This window comes from Hippoglossus stenolepis, chromosome 2, assembly GCF_022539355.2.
Source record: "Hippoglossus stenolepis isolate QCI-W04-F060 chromosome 2, HSTE1.2, whole genome shotgun sequence".
In the NCBI taxonomy this organism is placed as follows: domain Eukaryota; kingdom Metazoa; phylum Chordata; class Actinopteri; order Pleuronectiformes; family Pleuronectidae; genus Hippoglossus; species Hippoglossus stenolepis.
This window is the reverse complement of record NC_061484.1, coordinates 24,026,719-24,047,512: the sequence shown is the minus strand read 5'-3', so window position 1 is coordinate 24,047,512 and position 20,794 is coordinate 24,026,719. Positions and strand designations below refer to the sequence as shown.

The 20,794-nt window shown below is 42.5% G+C and overlaps 1 protein-coding gene across 1 annotated transcript in view; it reads right to left on the bottom strand.

The window, feature by feature from the left end:
• LOC118100360 (protein ELFN1) overlaps window positions 1–14,612 on the bottom strand; it is a 100,260-nt gene extending 85,648 nt beyond the window's left edge. The window contains exon 1 of the mRNA XM_047338243.1: window positions 14,269–14,612. The gene's annotated coding sequence lies outside the window, so the exon portion shown is untranslated. The remainder of the gene's footprint in view (window positions 1–14,268) is intronic.
• Window positions 14,613–20,794: the final 6,182 nt, after the last annotated feature.

Genomic DNA, 20,794 nt, shown 5'->3' with positions numbered 1-20,794 from the left:
CTGGGAGAGATTTTCAACCTGGCTGCAGAGATCCGCTCCCCATTCAGCCACAAGAGCATTAGTGAGGTCGGCCACTGATGTGGAGCGATAAGGGCCGGCTCACGGTTTGCGGAGGATTAGGTTTGATTCGATTTTTCCACAGCAAACTAGGGAAACTGTTTCTCTATGGGCCTGGTTTTTAAGTGCAAGGGGACACATGTTAAAAAAGACCTTCTCCAAACTGCTGTTCTCTAGAATATCGTTTGCCTGCAGCAGTGTTTAGAAAAGGTATCTCTGGATGGGATGGAGGTGACCTTGACCGAAGTTGAGCTGCAAACATTAGTCAGCAAAGCACTTGATCTGTGGCAATTCTGATAACGTAGAGTTACAGTTTCAGTCATTGAGAACACGATGAATAAACTGAACCCTTGGTCTGTTTAATTACTTTTTGACATTGTGTGACAAACGGATTAATTGGAAATAAACATCAGATCAATAATGAACAACATCACAGCAAAACTGGGTTTCTGTTACGATATATTTTATATTATTACAGTTGAGAGTATCCAGTGTTTTACAAGTGGCCTAAAACTAATGGAACATTTTTGTGTGATTATGAAAGAGTGCAGTATCACTCAGGTGTGACATTTCCAAGGTTGGTTGGAGGAGCTCTTTTTATGTCATGTTGTTCATTGTTAATTTGGCCAAATTTGAACTGAATTGGACAATAACCTTTTTAAAACAGTGTTTATACAGATTTATACGTGAGAGTTTGAACGTTCAAAGGATTTATGCATTTCCTCTTATATACACCGACTAATCCTATGTACTTATTTACATAAATCTATTTTCTCTAGTCAAGTTCCAATGTTTCATTCTTATTATTTCTTTCTGTACACGTGTTTGTGGTGCAGAGACGTGGTACTGGCGCACCCAACGTTGTGTGACGTGCACACAAAGCGCTGACACACAACAGATACAAGCTCTTGTATGTGATATTTTTGAGTTTACACAACGTGTCCTCGACTGAGCTTGTTCTCGGCAGCACACAAAGCAGCTCTGTAAAAATCCTCAACTCTCACATCTCTCTCTCTCTCTCTCTGTCTCTCGCCCCGAAAACCAGCCCACCCAGCAGTCTGCTCCTGATTCTAAGGGACATATGTGGGATTTAATACAATTTGCAGGGGGAAGGAGGCAGAGAGGGATGAATGATATATTGACTTCTATATAAAAGCAAGGCTGGGGTGGTAATCTCATTCCAGGATGCCGTGATGAGATTTTGGCCTGTTTTCTCTCCAAGATGATGTGACTTTGGTCCTGACATCATCAGGCTGCCGTGTGTCTGCGTGGGCGTGCGTGCGCTGTGCATGTGAGTGCTCCGTGCTCCATGATATGCTCCTCTGATTTTATCTGGAAGCCCCGGCTAAAATTGCATCTTTATATATTTTTATGCGCGCGCGGTGGAGATAAAAATTGAAAGCACTATTTTCGCCGCCGCATCAAGTTACTCTTTGCTTCTCTAAGTTTCTGTTTGAGGGCCTTTTTTTTTTAGAAATAAAACCATCTTTTTCAGCTTTGCACGGTTTCGAAGACGGTGAAGTACTCTACCTTTTAAACTGGCTTTTCCTTTTTCTAAGAAAATACTAAATATTCATGAGAAAGGAAGCATGAACGTGAAAGGCATGACAGCAGGACACAGGGTCAGGCCGGGTGGTCGGACATAGAGACGTTAACCATATTGTTTTTATCGATTTTTACTGGTATTTCGTGGTTGTTGCATTTGTTGTTATTTGATTTATTCACCTTGTTGTTAATATTCTGTTTGTTCTCGATCTACCTTAGCAGCGCTCTCGTTGTTTCCTCCACTAAAGAGCTTGTTTTTGTGGCTGTTAATTAGTTGGATTACGCAGAAACTACTGCAGAGCTTGGAGGTAGGAGACACAGGTTCATGCTTGAGGAGAGGAGCCCATTAAATGTCGGTGCAGATCCGGATCGGGGGACGGATCCAGGATTTCTTTTTTTTTTACTTTCTAACATTGCGAGAAAAGGCATTTTGCAACATTTTCATTTATTTCTTGGAGAATAACACGTGGATGTTGATGAAAAAAAACAAAAACAATAACGTATCTTAAGGGAGAGATGAATGAGTGTGTGAAATTTGGTGCAGATCCAAATAAAAATGTTGGCGGAGGATTTCCCTGCCAATCTAGTTTTGAACATGAAGCACATTAGTTTTGTGAAGTAATTTTATTGTCGTTATTATTATTACTACTACACACTCACCTTCAGAACAGATATCCGGGTCCAGATTTAATGAAAATGTGACGTTATGAAGATTTCCGTTCACATTCAAGTTAGATGTCACGTTTCCCGGCGGCAGCAGCTGATTCTGAACCCGTCACCAACTTTCACCTCAGCTTCCTGTTGCGGTTCGGCTCCTCTGGTTCAAACAGACCTACTGTGTAAATGCCAACGCACCGCACACCACGGCTGACCGGGCCGGTGTCGCCTAGCAACAGGTTACTGTGTGAAGGTATCTCAGAGCGACGCTTTAAGTTGTTTTCGTGTTTATAGAAAATCTTAGTTGATCCCATTTAAAAGAAACAGGCCTCCACCTTTCCTGTTGTTGTACGTGTGTATGTGTGTTTGTGTCCATGTGGGTTCTTTACTGTTTAAGGGGGGGCGGATGTTTTTATTTATTCATTAAATTCTTTTATTGTTCTTCTTTGATTCAAAGCACATCGAGCGTACCTGCTGTTAAATGTGAAATGCAAATAACTTTGCAAAGACTGAACTATCTTCTATGGTTGTAGAACATATTAAAATTTCCATTTTGTACATTTATACTTTATACTTTATACTTTGCACTTTTTACATTTTGCATTGAAGAATACAAATGTCAATTTGAATATACAATTTCATGCCATGTTATTTTTATCCGTTTATGAAGACTATATTTATTATTTCATCTCTTTTCAGTGTTAGGAATGAACCTCAATCTTTATGTTTTCACATTAACTTCCTAATACTTATTGACTTAAGGACTTGCAGAAAAGTCTTGTCAATAATTACAACATCTTGGCACTTGATCATTTGAGCTTTTTGGTTCCAGGAAAGTGTCACAGAAATAACTATTTACAGAAATGTGACAGCCTGGTGTTCACTCCTATACCAACCACTCAGATGTTTGTCAGGTATCACAAGTCAAACTACATTTTAAGAGTTGAAATGAAGTGCCTCTGTGTCACAGAGCAGAGCAAAGCCTGCTGTAGCGTCAGATTACTGGAACAGTCGTGAGCTGCTTGTTTGTCCTTATTCCCGCGGTTGTCATGGTGATGTCGAACATTGAGCTATTATATGCAAACTGAAACTCTTTTTAAATTTGTTCTCACCTTCTCAAAGTGCAAAGTGATTCAACACGGCAGTCTGAAGCTTTAATTTAAATTATCACACATTTTTCTTTTCTACATATATATATATTTGAACTGATAGTAGAAAATAAAACGATATATACATTTTTTTTCCAGCTATAATACATTTTGTGAAACACTTCATTTGCATTCCTGACGAGCAGATCGATACGGTTCTACGAATACGGAGAGAGAGAGAGAGAGAGAGAGAGAGAGAGAGAGAGAGAGAGAGAGAAGCTCCATTAAGTGCAAACTGGTCTTTTTGAACTTTTACAGAACTTTTACATGCAATAAAAAAAAACAACCCTATAACACACAAGAGGAAAGAAATCTGAAAAATGTCTCCTTTCAGTTAATTAAACCAAAATACAAACTCTCAGGCAAGAGAATAACTCACAGATTAGTTAGATGAGGAAATCGTCAGCTGCTGTTTTCACGCTCCTAGCTCTGAAACCCGTGTGTTTTCTTATCTCCCCAGATAAAATGAAATTAAGGCCTAAATTCCCCAGGTTTTGTGTGAAAGTCTTCAAACAAAAACCGATGTGAAAAATACTTGAACACAAAGTGTCACTGCTGAGCACAAAGCCTGAGAGACAGAAGTGACACTGTCACAGGAAGAAAATGATAGGTTGACGTCAGGCAACCATTATAAAATCATATACACCCCATATTGCCTTTCACTCACACTCACACATTTGACACGCAGCATGTGCCTCAGCACACACACACACACACACACACAGCCAGACAGACACACACACACACATACACACACACTCACACAGCCAGACAGACACACACAGAGCATGTCAGACTTCCAACACTTACAGCTGTCAGATATGTCCGCCTGTTTCCTTTTCTTTTCTCTGATTGCGCTCTCACATATATACTAATACTGCATGCACACACTCCCTCGCTCTCCCTTTCTCACACACACACACACACACACACACACACACACACACAGACACACACACACACTTAGTTTGTCTCCTCACACAAGGTTAATAAACCCAAATTGACACGAGGACACACACACATGCTCGACCTCTGGCCTTCCTCAAACACAAGAGGAAACCAGATGCCCGCCCGCCCCCTCACACACACTCACTTAATAATTCACACAAAACATACATATACACAAACGCTGGCGCACACCCTCCCCGTCCCGAACGCGGACGTACACACTTGGCTGCCGAGCGCTGGTATTTCCCCCGGTGTTCCTGAGCGCTAATTGACTAGCGCTAAAGGGTTTGTCTGGTTTAGCCCCTGTTGCGATTGCCAATTGGCTGATTTCACAAAGCTTTTTGAATAATTGGAGAGCTGAACTGAACAAAACACAGGAGGAAGAAAAGCGGATCCAGGAACTGCACAGTACAGAACGTCGATGAAGTGGAAACACCTTCCATATGTGAACCTGCGAAAACAGGCAGGAGGAATGAGTCAATGTCAGCTCCACCATTAAATGCATCAGCCTGGACTATTAAGCTTTTAGCCATTTGTTGTATTCTTCTATTTATTGGGGTGAAGTAATTTCCCATTGATGCCCCAAAAGTCCTTCTTCTTCTTCTTGTCTGTATCTAGTAGCTGCATCAGAATTAAAGTTATTCTCCTGCAGATTCTCTCAGGCTCCAAATCGGACAGGAGGCATCTCCGCACAATGATGTTCATTCCTCCACAGATGGTCAGTGGGCCTCAAGTCTGGGCTTTGGCTGTGCCACTCAGAGACTCGCACCAAAGCTACTCCAGCATTTCCTCGTCTTTATGCTTCAGATGGTAGAGGTGCCGCTATAATGACGTCACCACCATGCTTCACCGTAGGGAGGGTACCCAGGTGTGTAGATGTAGTTTTTTTACCTCTGCTCAAAGAGTTCACTTTTTTCGTCTCGTTAGACCAGAGGATCTTTCCCCCTCGTTCCCTCAGAGTCCTCTAAATACCGAAATCGGAGCGGGATGTCACAGACCTTTTATTCAAAGTGGCGTCAGTCTGGCCACTCCACTGTGATGGCCTGATTAAAGTGCTGCTGAGTTGGTCGTCCTTCTGGAAGGTTCTCACATCTCTGCAGAGGACTCTGGGTATAAAGTGACTGTTGGGTTCATCGTCACCTCCATGACCAGGACCCTTCTCGTCCTCGTGGCTCTAAACTTATTCCATTGCACAATTATTAAGGCCACTGTTCTCTGAGAAGACTTAAAGTTATAGAAATGATCTATATCCTGCCACAGTCTAATCTCAGAGGTTTACATGGAGTTCCTTTGACTTGTCTGATGTCCTGTGGAAGTTATGTCCAATGAAGTTCCAGACACATCTCCAGCACAATTAAAGAAAAGAGGATTGCATCTACAGCTCGCCACAGCAAAGTGTGTGATCATTTTAGACGTTACTAGATTTAGATTTCTGTTTTTGATTTGCAATGAAAATCATTCAGGGGTTACCGAGTGCATATTGGTGGGAGAACTGCAATTTAATTTATTGAAATTGAAATCTATAACACTGTGCAAAAATTGAAGGGATCTTAATAGTTTCTGACGCTGAACTCTTTATCAATATTCCTACTGCGATCAACCTCATAGATTTCAAAGTCAAATTCCTTGAACGTACTTGACCCATGAAGCTCTTTCTGATTCTGAACAGTTGAAGTCTCATCCAGAGTTTTCATCTTGTTTCATGTTGAGCCCTGAAAGGAGCTTTTAGATTAGGGATTACAGTTACAGCTGGGATTCAGGTTTCTTTTTACCAGGACAAGACTATGGGCTGCCCTTCATCTCCGGTGGTTTGTATGTAAGTGTCATTGTTTGACTGTTTTCAGACCAACAGCAGCCACACATCATGAGTCAATTCATTTCAATCCAATATAGCTGGAGCAACCAGCCGTTTTCACACACTCGCACAAAGCAGAAGCATGTGGCGGACATACATCTGCAGTCTTCTGCAGCTCGTATGTGTAATGTAGAACAGGAGGTTGTGTTTTTCTTGTCTTCTAAGAAAGCCTCGGCTCAGAGACTCTGCTGTTGTGGCTTCGCCGAGCTCAGGGAATCGGATATTAGACCATACAAACAGACTTGACATGATGTGACTTGACAGAGTGAAACCACATTAAATACGATCTCTCTCTTTGTAGATGCGGCGGCTCACACATGTAGGAGAAGCGCACACTTTGGATTGCTCAGCCCGGCAGTGACTCCTTTTGATCGTCTAGCAGAACATAAAAGGGAAGAAAGAGCTGGATTTCCAGCCTCACTCAGAGATGTCGTAGTTTCCTATAAATTCACCGTAATTAACTACCCTGTCTTTCTGTTGCTATGCTCGCAAGCTTCATCCAGTATAATGGGGACAGATTTACCATCATAACTCTTAATCACTCTTGAAATGATTTGTTCTTGACTTGAGAAAAGGGACACGCGACTGAAATGACAACTATAATCAACTCTAGTTGGTTCATTAAGATAATGTTAGCTTGGCAAGTTTGTTGAAAACACACGTGGCTTTGTAACGTTTCAAATTTGCTCTGTGCAGGCGCCTTATATACACTCTTGGATGTATGAGGCTAAAAGTCTACGGTTCAGGTTCTGCACTGTTCTCTTGTTGCAGTAGATCCTAACATAAGCAGCACCATCTACCCACCAGCAGCAGCACCATGATCCAAGATGGTCCTCTTCACCCATGTTAAGACAAATCACACACCTCACTGTCATTCCTACACCCCCCAAATGATCACTGATGGTAACTGGTTTGTATTTATAAAGCACTTTTCTAGTCTTGATGACAGTAGCAAACAGTTTTTGCCACTCGCCCATTCACACACACATTCACACAGTGCATCAATGTGCAGGGACAATGTCTGGGTTCATATCTTGCCCAAGGACACTTTGGCCTTTACCGTATATAGTGGACCCATTGTTTCCCACAATGCATCATGAAAAGTAATGTACAACCGATGGTCTCTAACCGAGCGAGGACTACCATCATGCATTGTCCTCGCGGCAGAGAGACGAGAAGACAGAGGGCAGCAGGAAATGTAAAGACGAGCAGAGCATCACAGCACAAACTCAGAGCTTTGTTTCTACATTAAAATATTGATCGTTCAACGTGCTTTTACCTACAAGTATTAATGCTAAGTGTAAAGTAAAGCAACGCAGAGAAAATGCACCAACTTTTGACGATGTGCTCACTATATAGTCCCCTACATAGACGTCCCTATATAGTGAAGTGGGGTTAGTGAAAGAGTGATTTCAGACCCTATATTTATTCCTCTCATTACTCTTTTGTGTTTGTATTTCTTGCTCCTGAGAGCGTTATATTTCAAACTCTGTACATTCACACATCAGTTCAAAGTGCAGGGAAATCTGAAATAACAGTTGCTAAGCTATGAGATAATGAATTAAGCATTGTTTAGGGCAGGTTTCACAGGAGTCTGTTGCCTTTTCCAATGGCCAGTAATGCATAATACATAGAAAATAGTCTCAGGGCCACAGGAAGGTTAAATTTGTAAAATAGTCACCACAGTAAGGAGTAAGAAGTTGGGCCTCTTTGAGTGTTTTCTTTACATCTTATTTCTCATAGACATCCTGTCAGCGGGTTGTAAGAGGAGCTCCTGGGTGTTAAATGGAGCCACTTTTTGTTTTTTTCCAAACAGGGAAATGAAAACATTTCAAGATTTAAACGTTCCCTCGTATATATATAAAAAACTGTCTCTTAACTGTTAACACAGAATCATCTTTGCCCTTCACCTCTATTATCTTCCCGGCTGGAATTGCTCTCAGGATATTTCAAGCAACAGGAAGCTGGGATACAAATGACACCCGCTCCCTGGAGAAATCTGTCACCAGAGAGGAGCGAAAACAGAGAGATGCCTGAAAGATAAGGGAGGAGAGACAAATCAAAAAACAATCTCGCTGCTCCTCGCCTGATGCCGGTGTCCTGGGGGACTGAACGACAGATCTTTGCGGGGAAATGGAAGGAAAGTCGATGTGCCGCTCAGACAGGGGGAGGTAATACCATTTCAATACTGTAGTCTATAGTAGTTAATGGGACAGCCGGAGAGATTTCTCCTCCTGGCCCTGAAGAGCGGCTCAGAACAGGACATCAGAGGGATTTTCGAGCCTCTGCCAGGCCACCGTGTCTCCGAACTGCCTCTGCCACGGAGACAGTGCTGTCTGCAGAACAGAGGGCAGAGGTAATGAAACAGAAAAGAGACGAGCAGGCCGGGGAGAAAACACATCTATTGAACGCTCTCTCCATCTTTCCAACCCCTTTGTTATTTCTTTCTCCCCTGCCTTTTCATTTCACCCTGTGGCATCCCAATCCCTCTCTCTATCTCTCTTTCCGTCTCAACTACCTCTTGCCCTCTTCTCCTCCCCCCCACCCCCCTGCTCTTTCTTCCTCTCTCAGCATCCACACCACGATCTCTCCTTGATTTCCAGAGAGAGGCTGGTACGGCCGGCATACAAACTAGCTGACTCAATGCGCACACACATAGGAAACGTGCTGTGTGAATGGGGTGTGTGCGTTGTGGCGGTATGGAAAGATGGAGGCAAAGATGGCGATGGATGAGAGGAGGAAGAGGGAGGAGGAGGAGGAGGGGATGTGGGAAAAACAAGAGGAGGTGGGAGACCTTTGCCGGAGAGTTTGGGTTGGGATTAGCTCCGTTGCTGGCACGCCGGCATCAGCAAGACATGCATCAGCATACATTAAGCAGCTCATCTATCATTCACACTGTGAGCAGGAGGCACGAGGTCACTGCTGGGTTGTCTCATCGATTCACAATGTTACTCCCTGGTTAATGAAACCGCCTCGCAGGAATTTCTCAAACTACAGCTCGAGACCCCAAAGACAATTCAGGCTTCTTTCTTTTTTTTTAGGATACCCAGACGGAAAGAGACCGACCAAAATTTGATGAGCCCGGGGCCTAAAAAGCTTAGGAACCATATCACCAGAGAGAATGATTGGAAAAACTCAGGCTTATGAGAGCAGCGTGGATCTGAGCCAGCCTACTTATATACAGTAAGATATCTTAAAGGGTCGGTTCACCCAAATATAAAAAGGAAAGGTGTTTCTTCGATTCCGTGTCATTTCTCGGTCAGTGACGACGTGTGTTTGGGATTTCTGCTGCCGCTGTAGTTCGATAAATGGAACTTCTTTGTGCAGGTTGGAGTGGAACCACTTTCTCCTGACAGAAACACTCTGAAAAGAGATGTCACTGTTTAATTTTTAAAGGTTTTCTCAACGCTGCGCAAAACCACAAACTATATTCGCCCATTTTGTTTTGCACAGCAGCGACAGCACACTCTGGTTTCTGGTGGCTGGTGTTTTTGAGGTATTTTAGAATTTGAATGCTCCTGGGGTCGTTTTAAGGTTGTAAACTTTATTCTTAATGGTATTGTATTGTTATTTCTGACTTGTGACTTAAGCACTACTTTACATATTTATGTTGTTTGTAACCTCTAACAAGAAGGTACTGTTTTCACCCCTGTCCATTTTCTGGTTTGTTTGCTTGTTCATTTGCTTGTTCATTTTTAAAGTATGATTACACACAAAAACAGCTAAAGAACCGGATTCTGGTGTGGATTCGATCATTTACTTTATTTAATATTGGGAGAAGGGTGTTTTTCTAAATTTTCACCAGTTTCTCAGGAAATAAAAACATGGATATTGATTTGAAATAATCTGGCACATTTAGTAAGCTGATATTTATGAGTGTGTGAAATGTGATATTCTCTCAGAGCGCCACTGTAGTTGCTACTGCTGCCTTCTTTGCCAAGACATTTGTGAAATAAATGCAAAATTTAAATATATATTTTTAAAAAAAACATGAAATGGAGACAGATATTTCCAAACGCCAGCAAATTAGAAAAAGCTAAGAAAATGTTTTTACTCATTTAGGTGAAATGCCCCTTTAAAACCTAATAGCAGCCAGTTTTCCAACATCTATATATATATATATATATATATATAGAGAGAGAGAGAGAGAGAGAGAGAGAGAGAGAGAGTGCAACTTGTAACACAAACTTCCTAATTACAGTTTCCCTGTGTTAGTGCAATCTCCCTCAAATGCTAACTAGCCTCCTACAGGGAATACAGTCTCGTGCTGGGAAGAGTGTGTCTGCAGCATGTGTGTGTGTGTGTGTGTGTGTGTGTGTGTGTGTGTGTGTGTGTGCACGTGTTTGTGCATGCACTTGTCTGTTTGCTTGTCTCTTCACATCCCTCTAACCCTCTTGTTGTGATCATCTTACACAGGATTGCAGTGTGTGTTTGTTTGGCTATTTTCCCTCATCACAAGTAGCCTGTAATTTGAGTTTTGTTGACACCTTATTTGTGTTGTTGTTGCGTTTCAATAACAAAACAGAGAATGAATAAATGCGACGGTAGAAAATATCTCAACCATTGTACGAAAAACAATCAGAAATATCCTGACATTCAGGCTCATGTCTGTAGGGAGGTGCCATGTTAACTATGCATGCAGATTTGCCTCCTCACCACGGGGGTACTCCCTCTCAACAAAGATCAACATTATGACAAGAGATACTGTCGGCTCTCTGTGCAGCAACATGCATAATACGGGGAGCCCGTGTCTGTTGAAATATGGATGACTTTGACAAATAACAATGATGATTCTGAAATTTAGCCCGGGACTTCAACAGATACGTGTGTGTCCCCAGCGGCAGCAGCAGCTACAGGGGTGAACGAGAAGCGGTAAATGGATGGGAGTGCGTGGAGGGATCTCCCATTACACAGTAGTGTTTCTTTAGTATTCCTGGAGTACTTGCCCCACAGTGATGCCTGTAGGTACTTAGATTGTACCATGGATGGATAGCTCACTCCAGGGTCTACAGTAAATGATACAGAGAGAAAAGAAGAAAACAAACCTTTTACAGCTCGAGGTGAAGGTTCAGAGCAACAAGCTAAAACAATGACAAGACAGCGCCGACTTTAAACCCATCACAGTTCTTCCACTTTGTTCCCGCAGACAGTCTGGCAGTTCCTCTCTACTAACGCTGTCACTTTGCATTACAGATGATTTTTTAATGTTGCTACCTGCCTTATTACAGATGTCACCGTTAGAGTCCCACCGGTTTTTGACATTTCTGCTGCCGCAGCACAAAAAGCTGTCACCGTGTAGAGAGGCTGTTCTTGAGTGAAGTTTTTTAAGCCCCACAGATTCAAACGGAGCAGTTCACAGGTTTGAGGGACTCTGTTGTTGCAGCAACGATCAGAAGCGTCCTGCTCTCACAACTCTGGAGACCGGAGAAAGTGTGCTGCAGCGAGCACTGCAGTACTAATGCAGGATGAAAGCAAGATGAGCGACCTCTAAGATACTTATCAATGAATTCCCAGGACAACTAAAGTCTTCACACTGACTGAGGAGCTCTGGCCTTGAAAAGAGTCGGCCGGGCCATTTCTCATATACAAACACTGAGTCCCAAAATGAGTCATTGACGCTGCTCGGTTTTACTGGCTCTATACCTCATGTCTTTCATGGTGCCCGGAGTGAGACCCATTCCCTCTCTCTCCCTCTCTTCTTCTATCAATCTTTCTGTCTTCCTCCTCCTTCCCCTCTCTCGCTCTGTGGCACTCAGCCAACAATCGGAGTCAGTCAGTGGAAAAACTCTGTTAGTAGTCCATGCCCTGTGGGACAAAATGGCAACAACATCCGTTTCAACAGATAGTGGGGCAGTAGGCAGGAGGCACACAGCACAGCGGCCAGAATTTAACTGGTCGAGCGTCTTTGTGTCATACACATACACTCGCTGGGCTTCTGTGTTTTAACCGCACATCAAGACGGATTTTAAGAGGCCTGGACTTTGGCTGCGCCGCCACGTTTTAACTGGGTAAAAGCTTTTACGTTCATGCCAAAGGGATGTTTCTGCTGCCGCACAGTGTGATAAACATACAGATGGGTGGCAAGGCACTGCCAGAACAATTTGCATTCGCAAATGGGTCTGGAACATCTCAGCTCATGTTTCGATTTCCAAGAGGTGTTATCAACAGTCACAGAACAGACACACAGCTAATCAGAGCCCTGGACGTGTGATGTATAGCACAGAGGGAGAAAAATATAAACAGACCACAACGTGCATTTGTGTTTTTCTTCTTTTAGAGGTAATTTACTTTAAATCTGTCCCGATAACTTTGATTCAACATATCTCAACACATCACTGGAGCCATCAGGGAGTTATTGAAAACGTTTCAGACTGGCTCATCCTGTCAGTCATCATATTAAACCCACTCAATTTTACATAAATGGTTGTGATTGACCTGCTCAGTTTTAGGGTGGATGGAAAATGAGTCTTAAATGGAGGGTGTGCCTCACTCGAGCAAAAACAAACATGAGCTTGATGATGTTGATTTTGTTTCCAGGCCAACAGATGGATGAAAAACCAACATGAAACTTCACCATCACACTTCTTACCATTGATTCTACAAGTCTCTACAGGGACAGAACACCATTCTCCTTAAAAACGTATTCCCTCCTTTGTAGTTTTGATGATGGGGAAGAGCGACGACACATACATCTCTCCAGAATCTCCCATATAGGATCAACTGACTGTGACAGGCATAATATATTCACACCATTCTCATTAAAACATGTGGTGGTCTCCCTCGTGTCTTATATGGAAACATCTTTATTCATCTGTCTACAGTCATTTACTCACATCTTTCCTTAAAAAAGTGGCACTCCACTAATTAAAACATTAATTAATTATCAACAACAAATGTTTTCCACCTGTTAATAGTGTTTTTTTTTGGTGTAGTTTCTCCTGACTCTTGTTGAGGGTGAAGAACAGAGGATGTCGCACCTTGTTAACCCCTATGAGACGAATTAGTGATTTGTGAATATGGACTTACATATAAAATCGGATTGATTGATTGATTGATTGATTGATTGATTGATTGATTGATTGATTGATTTTAACATGAGGTTGAGCTACATAAGCTGTGAAAGTTTAAACAATAAACCCTGATGGTGTCTCATGAAAGGTAAATCAAATCATGCAGATGGTATAGAACCCAGAGTTGGGGGCTTCTGCTCTTTCAACGATGAACATATTTCTTTCAATGGTCCAACTATAGGACAATAAAACACTTAATCCTTGGAGGGCCCCTTAAATTTGTCACCTTTCTACATCAAGCACAACGATATCGAGGTTTGCACTGATACTACTGACATGCTACAAGCTGTACATGGGTTCCAATGAAATCCATGAGGGAATACATCTTTCTCCTGGACAGCCTGGGATATGAAGTGTTAAAGTTTCACCTCCCTGACTTCTACAGACGGAGAAACAGACTGAGAAGAACAGACAGAAGAAAGAAAGATGGGGGGTTTTCACAAGAGTGTGGAGCCGCTGTCCATGGTGCTGAACACTCAGCCCGCTGGACTGCGCTGCGCTGCGGGTTCAAACCATGACCGTGACTCACTGTGGAAACGGAGCCTGTCCCGGGACAAAAGCCACTCAGCTCGTCCTGAGTAACCGGGCTAGATGCGTGTCAGACATGTGTTTAAACGCTGACCAGGCTCGGAGTTGCACTGGTTTGCACGTAGACACACGGGACGTTTAAGCGCCGCGCACCAGGCGCCGATAATGTAAATCACGGATCTGCGCGTCTGCGTCCGCATCATCAGCGGACACCCAGGGATGAAGATAAGACAAGCGGGGTTACATGAGAAAGAGCCAAGCAGCAGAATCCCCTCATCCATCACGCCTGCACACACACACACACACACACACGCGCGCGGATGGGTGATTTCAGATCCGCAGGAATGCCAGGGCTCCTTGGCGCACATAAATCAAAGTTACCTGCGCAATGCGAGTCGAGATGAAGCCCAAACTGTGTGTGGCGCAATCTACACATGTTTGCGCGTGGTGTGCACTTTACCTGCTCCTGGTGCCAACGTGCAGGAAGATGCAGCTCCGCTCCCCCTGCGCCTCGCTCCTCCGGTCGGTCTCCTCAGCAGCACGCTCCGCTCGGTGCCTCTGGAGGTGCGTGTGCGTGTGGTTGTGGTTGTGTTGAGGGTGTGTGTTTTCTTGTTAGTCTGTCTCCTCCTCCTCCTCCGCCTCCTCTGCGGTGTCTGTGTGGAGCAGTGGCCGCGCAGTGACTGGCTGGTGTCCGCTGTGCAGCAGGAGGACTCAAAGATTTTGAGATGCAAAGCGGCGCCTGATGTGATGCGCTGCCTCCTCGCCTCTGTCTCTCTCCTCTCAGTTTCTGCCTCTCACACTGCGTCAGGCTCCACTCCCCCTCCTCTCCCTCTCTCTCTCTCTCTCTCTCTCTCTCTCTCTCTCTCTCTCTCTCTCTCTCTCTCTCTCTCTCTCTCTCTCTCTCTTTCACACACACACACACACACACACACACACAGTGGAACAGACGGTGATTAATTCGCTGGATTTCAGTGCCTCTCTCCTCTCTCTCTCTCTCTCTCTCTCTCTCTCTCTCTCTCTTTCTATGCGTGCGCCTCAATCAACCTCAATCCGTCGCCTCTCCTCTGAACTGGAGCGATCGCCAGCCAGCTGCTCCGGTGGAGGAGAGAGGGTTGCATCGCACTTCAGGCGTCATTTAGATGAGACACTTTCCCACTTGGAGAGCGTGATGGCCTGATAAGTACTGTACTATCATGTACTTTCACACACCGATCACTGGGGAAGGTTCTTGACCAAACTGGAGTTCAGCCTCCGGCACATGTGTGGTAGAGAAACACTGTGTTGTTTTGTGATTGTTCCCGAGAGCTGGCGGATGTGTTTCATGTTTTTATTGTTCACTTAGGCCTGAGTTTAGGATTTTGTAGGTTCAGCAACTGCCAGTTTCTTGACTCCTTCTACAGCCTCCATAAAAACACACTTGTTTGGATTTCAGGTTACATTTTTCTCCATTAAGTTTTAGCAGTTTATTGATTATTCAAATCAAATCAAAAGGGGGAAAAATGTTCTCTCGGGCCAAAGTGCTGCAGCAGCTGCAGAACAGCACATTGTGCAACAAACAACAAAATACACTTCACAAGGACGTATCGCGTGAGGACCAGATTAATAATGCAGAATAAAAGTGAGATAAAACACTAAAAGGATATAACGCATAAAACATGAAAAAACTGGCATTAAAACCTAAAACCCAGAGTTTAAAAAGGTGCCAGACAAAGTGCGAAGGTTATTGAGATACATGGTGGAATCAACACGTATACACAACATGTTCGGTTCTGCTTTAGGTTTCATTTGACTCACTTAAGTTCAGTATTCCTTCTTATATATTACTGATAATTTGCACAATCTTTTACTTTTCCTCCATAATTCCTCTGTGTTTGAAGCTATAGTTGATGCCTACAGTTTCTTCAGGATTAGTAAAGTATCCATCCATCCATGTATCTGGTCTCCTGGAGCCACAGCAGCTTACCAGGATGAACAGAGCGATGTTATTGGAGTTTGGCTGTTTGCCTAAATGCACTATGGGGCAACCTGATGTTCGGCCAGCAGACATGGTCAGATTAACCGCCTCTTTAGTGCAGGGCACAGACAGACACACACGTGCACACACACACTGACATGGAAGTTTTAAAAAAACACATCAAAAGCACAATTTCCACGTGTGCTCCTGCTCAGAGTCGTGCACATTAACTGCCCTTTTTTCCTCAGTGAGCATCAACCCAAGGTTGTATGTTGTCTGGTTTACATCATATGACACGTTAGCAAATACGGAGACTATATATAATCTGCTGCTATATGGCCGTAGGTGATGGCCGACTTTGGAGTGAGCCAACTCCCGGTGACCCTCATGCATGACGGAGTAATTAGGAATTAGGGGGATAAGAGGCGGATGAGGTCAGAGAGGGAAAAAAAAGAATAAAACATAACCGAGATACTGTAAATTCACAGAAATCCGTCTGCCTGCACGTCGCTAAAGAAAGAATAGAATAAAGTAGACGAGAACCAGACTCGCCACACTGAATTGTCCGTAAAAAACTATATTTGCATTTTCTACAGACGACCTTTGACCTGTATCATGATTATTATTATTGTTTGATTTTTAAAAAGTCAGCTAGATGAGAGACCATTCTCTACTTTGCGGTGGTGCCATAGTGCCCTTACTGGTCGAAGTGGGTCACAACAGCTGAATACAGTGAGGTCACCGAGAAGTATTTTATACACTGAATCTAGTTTTCTATTTTGTTCTTAAATGTATTTACATATTTTAACTGCATCATGTTTTTAGTGGCTTTTTACAGATGGTACGCACAAAGGAAATTATCACTGTACAGCTCTACACGGCTTTTTAGCTCCATTTCTGCTTAATGTGTAAACTGAAAACTGTTTGTCATGTTACATTGAAAGTTATTAAATTTTGTGGTTTGAAATTTCATCTGATTCTTCAAATTTAGGTGATAATCCTCCGTCGATTCTTCACATTTACACTTTCACATTGTATTACATTTATCATTCAATACATTTGTTATGTAAAATCTGCTTTGAGTGGAGAATCAAAATGAACAATTCATTAATTAAAATTAAAGATGAAATATCCAAATAAGTCACCCAGTTAAAATGGCAGTACTCCAAACTGCAGCATTTCTAAAACTCTGACCCTGACTGCAGCTATTATTCAAGTTTGCTTCCTCGTGTAATGAAAAGAGCATATAATATAATTTTTAATATAATCTGTGATACTCTTACACTAATATTTTGTGATGTTTAGTGTTTCCTCGATAGATAATCCGTGACGGTGTCAAGGTGGGTTAATGAGAGAAGCAGCGATTCAATCATTGCATCAATGTATTGATTCTCCACTATCCCAACTCAATACATGCATCTGCTAACAGACATGCTAATCACTTCACAAGGATCATTGGAAAGGTCTAATTGAATCCAAACGAACCCGACTCACACTGGAAATCTCCAAAAGACGCTTTTAATCTTAGAAATATTCACACGTTTATGACACGACCCAACTTCCATACATAGGTTTCCTGTTAACAACTGACTTCTCATCAGGAATGGGACCCGACACCATCCAGGGAGACGGTGACGTGGAGTTGAAAGCTCCCAGAAAAGTATTAAACACACATTTCTTAAATAAAATCAGACTGTTTAAAACAACAATCTGCTGTTATCGGGTAAAAATGTTGATTTCCAATATGAAAAGACAGAATATTAATCTGTCTAGAATCAAAAGTTAAGATAAAAGGGATTCCCTTGTAAACCAATGATTAGCACCCCTGGTGTTGTTTTGCTGTCACACTTTCTTTTTACATTTTACAGAGGGTTTTTTAAACAACACCTGGAAAATAAGCAGGAAGTTGTGGTATCAGCTGTAAGTCACACATCGCACACTGCACACACTACACAACCAGACCCAGTGCATAAAAAGAGAGGCCTGCACATGGGCTGTTCATGGTGGTTTATTGTAAATGCAAATGTTATCTCCTTCTGCACGTGTGACTGTTAATCTGCACATCACCGCAAAGTGTTGATCTGGACGACTGACGCTGTGGTGATCTGACCGATGTGGTTGATGTCTCAGATTGTTAAAAAACAAAACTTTCAGGATCTTCTGCAGCTCAAACATGTTGGATGTGCTGTCACGTCACATCCTGGTGTCATCACTACCTTCGGACAGTTTTCTACTGGAACAAGAAAAACAAAGATCAAAGAGAACACAGCAAAGAGAGGCGGATCAACAAATGTGCTAAAATGCTTCTATCAGAGGTCATTGGCCTGACCATCGCCTGTGTGTGTGTGTGTGTGTGTGTGTGTGTGTGTGTGTGTGTGTGTGTGTGTGTGTGTGTGTGTGTGTGTGTGTGTGTATCTGGACCATTGTGAGCATACACCTTAAGGAGCCTGGGCATTTTGGCCAGTCCTCATTCTTTCAGAGGGCTGTTAAAGGGACTTGGTTTAAGGGTTAAAGTTAGAATTGGGTTTAGGTTAGGGTTAAGATAAGGGTCATGCATTTAGCTGTGATGGTTAAGGGTAAGGATAAGGGAATGCATCATGCCAATCAGTGTCCTCACTAAGATAGAAGTACAGTGGTGTGTGTGTGTGTGTGTGTGTGTGTGTGTGTGTGTGTGTGTGTGTGTGTGTGTGTGTGTGTGTGTGTGTGTGTGTGTGTGTGTGTGTGTGTGTGTGTGTGTGTGTGTGTGTGTGTGCGCGCTCACTGCTTTGTGTGTGCGTCATTAATTAAACATCCCAGTGACCTTACTGGAGGCCGACTATCATTTCAACACACTGTGATTTTGATTAGTTGTGAGTGAACACTGTCTTACAACAGTGAAGTGTAGCCAACAAAAACACCCACACACCCGTATGGATGTCAGCTGTGCACGCATTTATAAGCCACAGTAATTATAGTTTACTTTGTACTTTTCTAGTTTTTTTTATCTATGCAAACATACAGTATGTGTGTCTCATCCATTATTAACAAACAACAACGTGTGAAAATTATACGGAATGTACTCCACATGAACTATGTCACTTGTATGTCCTGAATCTGTGTGGACAAGTAATAACTACATGCACATGTATGTATTATTTAAGCACATGAAAAAGAGATTATTTGTACTACAACCACACACTTACTGTTTATTGTACATACTGTAATTACTGAAATATTACGTATTTATTGATTCCAATTTACTTTCAGTACTTCGTCACCGTGACAACTGAGCAAAGTTCCTCCAATAAAAAAGTCCGTTCACGTGGCTGCACACAATAATAAATATTGTCAGTTATTTAAAATGACCATATGCCACCAACGACAGTATGATTTCTTCCATTACATCAACATATGATAGATATTAAGATTCCACATGCCGTCATCATCGTCTACACTGTGAGTATTTCCTCTCTCTACTGGTAAGATCCAGACAAACACATGCTGCACCATTACAACCATCAGCACCGTCATGCCAGACAGGAACAAGAAATGCAGGCGGAGGGTTTGAGATGATTGACAGAGGAGAGGAGAGGGTGGAGGTGAGAGGAAGTCTCTCAGGTGCTGGAGGCTTCCTCTGACCTCTGTCACTACACCATCACTGGGAATGTCACCTTCACGTGTGTGGATCGCATGTTTTATCAGATTTAACAGGATTTAGGTGAATCTTTTATGCAGAAATCGATTCTAACATTCATAGTTAAGGTTTCATCAATGTGTGATCACCTGGAAGTTTAATTGCATGTTGCTACAGTAGCCCAGAATGGACAATGTTATGTAATGTAACCTGCACGTTCCCAAGGGGGGGGCGTATTCAGTTGGTTGGATTATGCAACTTCACCACTAGATGCCACTATATCTTGTACACTGACCCTTTAAGCTAAAGCATAGGGCTGCACTGTATGAGAAATAAAACCATGTTGCAGTTTTGTTGTTTGATCAAATCCAATAGATATGAGCATGAGACATGAGAGAAAACTGAAAACTTTGGATTTCTCAGCCAGTGGGTGTGGAGGGCTGCAAAAGAATTTGGAAAGTGGTGCGTCTTAAGTTTTTACAAAACCAAGAACAAGAACAAAAGTAAATGGAATGGATCAAACGTTGTGTTTTTACTGCTCCAACACAGGTTTAGTTTAATCAGTAGCATGTCCAACTAACTAAATATTGTAACGGAACCAAGAACTATTTCCAAAGTCAAAGACAACATCATCAACTGACACATTTCAGGACATGGAACCAGCATATGAACTGGGTTTGTACTTTTCCCACTGTGTGGAAAGGGGGTCCTGGATGCTGTCAGAGAGCAGCGATGGGGAAACAGTGGCTCATACTTGGCCTCCTTACGTGAACTGAAGATCGCTTTGAAAGACAATGTAAATACAATGCTCATATAAACCCCAATAAATATGATTTTATGACATTTTATGATGCCCCCATTAAAATTAAGTCTGGTAAACGTACACAATGATTGTAACTAATATATTTGGAATATTTGACGATAACGTGATCAATACTCGACTTCAAGAAATGAAACAGTCACCGTTCATTATCTGTGGGTAATGTAACAATCACAAATGATTTTTAACATAAGCCACTTTAAATCCATTTGTCCTGACTGACGGTTAAAAATGACAATCGTCCCAAGGGGAATCTGCTTTTACATCACACATGTAAAAATATATTTGGCCCGTGTTTGAACCCTGACGGCTGCGCCCTGGTTCAGAGCAACGTTAGCGTCTCCGTCCTGTTCTTTATCTGGAAAACTACTCTCTGTCAACCACGATCAATATCACAGGAGACACTGGTACAACCACATCAGTTACTCCTCCTCAAAGGCTTCTGCTCTCGTGATGTTTAGAGTCCAAACGTATTATTTAGAAAATGACAAAAGCATCGTATGACAACAACTTTATCGTACAAATAATAATGAATAACGCTGGAATTCAAGAACAAGAGTGTTTGTTGGGATCATCAACTGGGAAGATGCTAACTTTAT